Below are 8,045 nucleotides of genomic sequence, written 5' to 3'. Positions count from 1 at the left end.
CTTAAACGAAACTGCGTGACTTGATTCACTTGTTATTAGTTGTGATGAAAGAGGCAATAAGCTTAACATATAGTGTGAGTAGTGTAGTCACTAACTCACTAGGCTATATTAGTTTGTTTATTAACATGACGCATAAAGGGTTCTACCACCTCTTATGACTCACGAGTGATCTCTTCTGCTCTTTGTTCCGTTGTCATGTTTGTTCTAGTTTCAGCTATAAAGTTTTGTTGTGTCAGAGTATTCCTATAGTGTTCTTGTTCTTCATAGGTGTGTTGAACGCCTGCTACATCATGCTTCGGGTTTTGTCACTGATTTCCATTACTTCATAATGAAAATCTTGAACCCGAATGTCCAAGGGAGCTTTGCGTGTCTGCTCTTGATAAGTTAAGCACTACTAGAAAAACAGCCTTTTACGACACTCATTGTGCGTCGTAAAGGGCTCAGACGACGCGCAAATGCGCGTCAAGGAAGGCCATGTCATAAAGAGAGACGACGCGCATTTACGACGCTCATTTACGACGCGCAATTACGACGCACGTTTACGACATGCAATGCGTATCAAGAAAGGTCATGTCATAACAGAAGACGACACGCATTTGCGTATCGTAACCTTACGACGCGCGTGTTAATGACACGCAATGCGTATCAAGAAAGCCCCTGTCAAGAAAGGCCATGTCATAAATGCAAATGACACACATTTTGCGTATCATAATTTTAACTGTTTAAAAAAATTATTTGTAGATTTACTAATTTTCAAATTAAATTTCCATTTCATGTATCATAATAAAAAATAAAATACCATATACAAAAAATATAATATATTGCACAAAAGTTAATGTCACAAATAATCATTCCAATAATAGACAAATGGATATCAAAGGGATCAAAAATATGTTTGTCTTCTAATAGAACTTATACACAAGAAAGTACTGAATTTGCTATTGAATTTATACACAAGAAGAAGGTGTTTGACTTCAGAAAATGTCCCAGCAACTTAATTGGCCCCGGAAGCTTGTGGTTTGACTGCAACTGAGATAAGGATACCTTGTTTACTCTTCTTAAGCTTACTAAACACACATGACAATAAGATAATATAAAACTGAATTATTATTAAGATTAAGCCACAAATGCACTCAAGCTATACAATAAGATAATTGGGTAGATTTTTGAAAGTACAATGTTCTAATAAGAAAAAATGAAATTAGGATGTTATAAACTTGTAATAAATAAATAAATCAATGAAAGTGCATTGTTACTTTATGAATCTAACCCTAAAAAAAGCTATAGAACTGAGGATGTAAAGATTACCACAACTTTATTTTGCAGCATGAATGTCCCCGTTATGATGGATACCTGTTGATGACAAGAAACCAAATTATCAAGATAAAAATAATTATAACATTTCTTGCATGTTGCATTAATATGTGCAAATATTATCTTATATTAAGTAATAAACTAATAGTAGCATGCAATTAATGAAGTAGACAGATCTAGTCCCTGAAAAACTTAAATATAAAACATTCTTTATAATGGATGCACAATTTAAAGTCAACGAGAGAGCAAATCCAGTCAACGTGGCTATGAATGGATAACTTGTGAGTAGTGGTATAGACACAACCTACACAAAACATATTCAAGACCTCACTTAACAACCAAACATCCCATTTTTCAAGATTCATATATAAAAAAAAATCTCTCATGCAAAATCAATAATTACATCAAAAATGAATAATTAAATTAAACAAATGGTAAAAGAAAAACTAAATTAAAGAAAAATTGCTTACTCCTTCAATACGAGCTATTACTATAGGGCCAAATATCCTTTCCAGAAATGGATACAATGTGAACTGGAAGTGTAAATCATATTCATACCTGTTTATAACCAGGGAGCACCTATGAAACATCATTATGTAGCTCCTCGCTTCTAATTTCCTGCAAGTGTAAATCAAAATAATAAGCTAAATTGTAAATATGCATCAAGCCAAGGGAAAAAGGTGGAATTTTTAATACCTGACTTAGGAGAGATAAGTGGGCTATGATCAACACCTTGGGCTCACAAAATACTAAGCGCACTGTGGAGTTGATGGGTAACTTTTCTAACTCAAGCCCAAGTTTTACTGAATCAACTCTGACTTTGGTCAAACAGGGATTAGACCTACCTTATATTCACATAAGTTTAATCCAACCAACGACACAATTGGCGCTAATTCCTCTTCACACCTCTATTTCTCTTCTGCCGATCGAACCTCAATTGGCCACCTCTTACTGAACCACGATACCCAGATCCTCAAGGTTGGAGGCGTTGGCTTATCCTAATATCGTCTTCAAAACCCTAGGGTTTAATTTTGGATCCTCTGTCATCCAAAACGAGTTATTGAGCATTCTTGTTGATTCACCTGGGCACATTGGCTCTTCTACTAATTAATGTTGTCTTATGTATCGGATATGGTGTATTAGCTACTGTTGATTTCAATAAAGATGATAGTGTCATGGAAAAAAATTCTGTCTCCAAAACCGTGGAGAAATATTTCATCTTTTTGTGAATGTTAACAAAAGTGACAAGTATTTCTCTAAATATCTGGTGCATGGAGCATACTTCACATTTCAAAAGGTTACTGAAGATTCTAATGTCACCTTATCCAAACATCAGGACCCCCTGGGTGATATTATGGTTCCCCAAGAAAGAGTGCAAGGGAATTGGTGTATGCTTGCTGGAATCAAAATACAGGAAAAAGGTCTTGAACAGGTTACAATTACAGCTGGTTATGATGATCTTGGTGGAAGTAATGTCATTACTGGTGAGAACAAGAAGAGTATGGAGAGCTCTTGGATCTTGGAGAATTTGAAGAAGAAAGGGATTGATGAAGAGATAGATAAAGAAATACTTGTTATTGCTAAAAGGGGAAAAGATGTTAGCAAAGATTTGATGTTAAAGTTGTTGCCAAATAAGTTTCCTGGGGCAAATGGAAGTGGAAGTGAAGTTACTTATGGTGAGCTTTATCGGCTGGAAGAGTTCCTGTTGTGCCACCTTAAGGTTTTAGATGATTTAGGTGATGGTTTTACTAAAGGACTTGAAGTTGAATTAGCAAGTTTACATAGCAAGGGCTTTAATGCATCGGTTACTTCTGGTGGATATGGCTGGTACATCACCTTAGATCCTAATGAGAATGGTTGGGAAGTTGTGAAAAAAGGTGGGAATGCACAAGTCATTGGTGAAGTCCCACATAAACTCAAGAATGTTTTTGAGGTGGTGAGGATACCAAGCGAGGGTCCCAGTTTTCATTACCAATACTTCTCCTCAGGTGTGATGAGTAATAAGAATGGGAAGGTTGATAAAGTTATCAAGATGATCTTAGAGAAATTGGAGCCAGTGATTGTAGGGCAAGCCACCAAACAAGGGTTCGAACTTGAAGAGATGGAAGGAGAACAACAACAACATGAGTCACTTAAGAAGAAGTCAGAGGGGATTTTGGTGTATTCTCTTAAGTTATTGATGTTACACGTGAAGTTTGAGTTGTTTCGGGTTTACCTTTCATTTTGGCAACTGCACTTGAATAAGAATGTAAGGAAGACCCATTCTTTCCTTCACCTTAAGGACAAGGTGAAAGTTTGGGCCGTTGGTATTGATAAGCCCCGACATTTCTGTTATCTTTTTGGCCAGGGGTAGGATGGTTTTTTATGGTATTATGGCTATTTTGTTATGTCAAGAGCACTAACTTTGTCCCAGGACTGTTTTAGGGGACCACTCCCTAGAGGTTTTTGTTTAGCAGCTAAGAATTATTATGAATTGAACTTTGTTCTTTCTTGGAGATACCCACATCTCGAAAGCTGGGAATTATCTTAATATTATCACGTAATTGAATCAGGGGTTAAAATGCCTGGAGTTTATGATAGATTCAACAAGGATCTATCAGTTTCTTGGGATTAAAGGACTTACAACAAATCTTGTAAGAGCATAAATGAAAAGTGCAGTGTTGTAAACTGTGAATAGGAGCTTATTGACCTTCATGAAATTGGGATCTAATGTAGCAGCCATTCTACAGTCGTTTAGACATTTTACCTCATTCTTCCAAGAGCCATGTGTATAGTTGCACGATTTCTATAACAGAAAATAAGAGGTTGTATACAAATGCCAGGTGTTTTTGTATGTTGTATTGAACTAATACCCTTTGAATAACATACTTCAGCTTCTGATAAATCTCCACTCTTATAAACCTCGTTTCCCCTGCACAAATCAATTTATTTCAGAAATCAAAACTATATTAGGTTTATACAAATGTAAAATATCAAAAAAAAAAGGGGGGGGGCGGGCGGGGGGGGGGGGGGGGGGGGATAAAACAACACCTTTTTCGCCAACTGTCACATGCTTCTTGAGCTATAGCCTTTGTGTGCACCCTGTTACCAGGTTTATGAAAATGGGACACATTAACACAGCCAGTGCTCAGCTTATACTTCTTCTGATGTGGCTGTTGTCTCACTGCCATGGCAGCACTAGCAAAAGATGTAACAGAAGGTGAATATATAGATTTTCATGTCAAAAAAAAGAACAACTAGCGGATCATGAGTAACAGCATGGCCATTGATCATGTTAACAGGAAGCATGTTCCCATCTCTATCTATTGTGTTCACTAGAGTCTCATCTCCATCCAGGCATATTTGAGCAACATCAAGTCCAGCCTTCACCAAACCACCCTATAAATAAACATATATATGTAAATACTAGTAAATAGTCAAACAAAAGTTTACTAAAGTCACTTTAGGCTACTTACTGGATTGTTTCAGAGATCCAAAATGTAAGATTCAACACCCTGATTTTCAAATTCACGAATGGCGTGTTTCATATCTGTAGCAGCACTCTCTTTACAAAAGCTTGTTGTTAGATGAATTTAAGATATGAAGTTATAAAGTAAGACTAAGATTTAGAGAATTAATAAGCACATGGGAGAAGGCTAATAGCTTTACATATCCGGTTTTGGATACATGACCATTTGGTGTTCTATGAGGAATGATGACACTTAATATAGGAGAAAGTCTGATGAATTCCCGGGGTAGTTTCACCTCTCTAAAAACTAGAGTCAATGGCCAACTTTTTTCCATGTAGATCAGAAATATGAACATGCACAAATTTCTATAAAACCCTTTGGAAAGGAATCAAACATTCCATTCCTTCCTACCAAACTTAAATGTAAGAAACTTACATTGTGCACTTTGACTGTAACACTTGTCCCAACATAACCTTTAAGCTTTTGTGCAGCAGCTTCACCACTAATCCCTTTAACTCTCTCTCCATTTATTTCAATCAACTCATCTCCTACATGTATTCCAGCTTTAGCAGCTGGGCTACCCTCAACATAGGACAATAAAACCTGAAACAAAAAATTTTAAATTTTTAAAAATTACAAATAAATAAGAATCCATAACTGAGGTCTCAGGTTCAAGTCTCAGCATCACAAACCAGATGCCCGGTTTCTGATTCAGTATTCAAAAATAGTCCAACTCCTTGTACGTTTCCATCACTTCCAATTCTAAAACTTTGGTTTTCCTGTACAAATCATTGCCGAAAAGAAAATAGAGTAAGTTCCCCCTTTTGGAATCTAGGAGTAAGAATAAGTTACAAAAATGGTTCCTGTTGTTTCTGAATTTTAGTCCAAAACTGAAAACTCTTTTAGAAACCACAGGGACAATTTTTGTAAAAGTAATGGGAAAAGTTGCACCTTTGGACTGATAATGCGAGTGAAGCGATCTTCAAGAGTAAAAAGCATTCCTTTAATCTTGCTGTATGCGGCATCAACTGTTCTAAGTGGATGCATTTCCACCATTGTTTGCTGGAATTTCGAGTCCCAGTCTACAGAAAACACATAAAATTACGTTAAACTTATTGAAACTAAATGACATAAAACAACAGAAATGAATCGTACCTTGATGATTAAAAGTTGGATCAACAAAAGTCTCTCTGATCAAACCCCAAGTCTCTACGAGAGTTCGCTGCACAGCATTCACCTGTTACGAAATTAAATTTTACCAAACCCATATAAGCAATAGATTGAACACCTTATCTGCACAACCCAAACAAACTACTAAAAAAGATGATCGAACTGAACACCTACCTCATGAGTATGAGAAGCTGGGAATGCTATTGTCAAGGACTCGGCAAGAGCTGGCGAATCCAAAACAAACAGAGACTGCAGCAGCGAGCCTGATCAAACCTTTAGCGATTGAATCAATCAATTTCTTATTGGATTCAACTGATTCATTCGAATTTTCCTTGGGTAAAGCTTGAGGTGGTGTTGGTACTTTACACTTGCTATGGTAACCATTGAAACTGGAAGAAGATAATCGGTACTTATAGGGAAAAGTTGAAGAGGTTGGTGTTTGAGGGGTTTTGGTGTAAATTGATGAAAGGGGTGAAGAATTACTAAGATCGAGATTAGGTTGGCGTAGAGCATCCATGGTAGATACTCTAACTGGGGGATTTAGGGGGTTTGTAGATCGTAATCAAGATGAAGGGATTTATGGGGAATGAATGAACAAGTGTAATGGTTGGATTTAGGGTGATTTATGGTAATCCCTAAAAATCGAACCCAAAAATCTCTATATCGGGTTTACAAATACACAAACCACGCTTTTTCCTGGTTCAGAAAACCAGAAGGGTGATTAGGGTTTCCAAAGAGAGAGAGAGAGAGAGGGAATGCAGAGGTAGAGAGAATGCAGAGCTAGAGACTTTACCCAACATTTATTATACCTGGTAGAGAAGATATAAGGAGGTTTGCTAAACCCTGTCGCAGCCATAACAAGATAAAAACAAGCGTGGTGTGGACTCACAAGTAAGGATTTAGAAGGGTGAATAAGAGGTTGAGATCATAGAAGCGAAGAATAAAGAAAGGGCAGAGATAGTTAGAGACAACGAGGGATGGCGGCATACGACAACGACAAACTTCATCATCTTCTTCCACTGCCTGGCGGTGTTTGATTCGCGGCGATGACGTGAATAGAGAAACAAAAGGGCAGAGTCGATTGTGAAGATAAAGAAAAGAAGGTAGAAAAGAAAGGCGGGTTTTCAAAATTTTAGAGTTTCGTTTCCCCCGTTATCTTCTTAAGGCGCGTTTCCTTAAAATTATAAAGCGACACCTACAGAAGACGCACGTTTAAGATAAAGCGCCCTCCGTGTTTTTAATTTTTTTTTCTTGAGACACTAATTTAGGGGCACGCAAAAATGCGTGTCCACTATCCTTCAAATTTTGGAAGTCTGACATTATTTTTAAGGACGCCCAAAAATGGGTAACGTGAATCCGTGAGTGTCATTGTTTGCGCGTCATTAAAGGCTATTTTTCTTGTAGTGAAGATTCATTATCAATCTTGTCGACATACTTTCTCTTTGGCTGATTCCTCCTTGGAGTCTCCGTCATGAACCCTTCATGTTTCCTCCTCGACTCCTCTGCTGCCTGTTGTAACGGAGTGGCTATCTCTACTAGGTTGTGCATATGATAATGGGAGTATCTAAAGAATCTATGAGGTTATGTAAATCATTACTTTAGAAATTTTTATGGTGATCCTTACTGTGTCTTTCTATAATCACATAATGTATACATACTATATATAATTGGGACCAGATAAACCTTCGAATACGTGATCATACTCTAAAACCACAACCAAACAAGGAATCAGTAGTAGAGTGAAAATCACAAAGTCTAAGTCTATGAAATCTCCATTATATATAACCTTAATGTATACACTCAGTAATTATAGACCTACCAGGAAGGGTCTTTTAGTTTTCACATAAGTTAGTTATAGTGCCTAAAATACTCCTATGGTATTTTAAACTTTATGTTCGATTCTAGTATTCCTTCGCAGGTAGTCTTGGTAAGTTTTAGAGTTGTTGCAACACCACTATCACTCCCCAACACATGTTGGTCGTATCTCAAATAAATATAGTTGATCACGCTATATTTATCCCAAATATGATTACATAACTGTTTAGATTTGACTTTAGTCTCTAACCGCTAAATACTTATGTTTTGTTCTTCTTGTAATACTTTTTCTAGTAT

The 8,045-nt window shown here is 36.9% G+C and overlaps 1 pseudogene; it reads right to left on the bottom strand.

Annotated features, from left to right (window-relative positions):
• Positions 1–4,491: 4,491 nt before the first annotated feature.
• LOC145040090 (carboxyl-terminal-processing peptidase 3, chloroplastic-like) lies at positions 4,492–6,545 on the bottom strand (annotated as a pseudogene).
• Positions 6,546–8,045: the final 1,500 nt, after the last annotated feature.

This window comes from Lactuca saligna, chromosome 4 (assembly GCF_052625555.1).
Source record: "Lactuca saligna cultivar CGN05327 chromosome 4, ASM5262555v1, whole genome shotgun sequence".
Taxonomy (NCBI): domain Eukaryota; kingdom Viridiplantae; phylum Streptophyta; class Magnoliopsida; order Asterales; family Asteraceae; genus Lactuca; species Lactuca saligna.
Note: the sequence above shows the minus strand (reverse complement) of the source record. Positions and strands in the feature narration are given on the sequence as shown.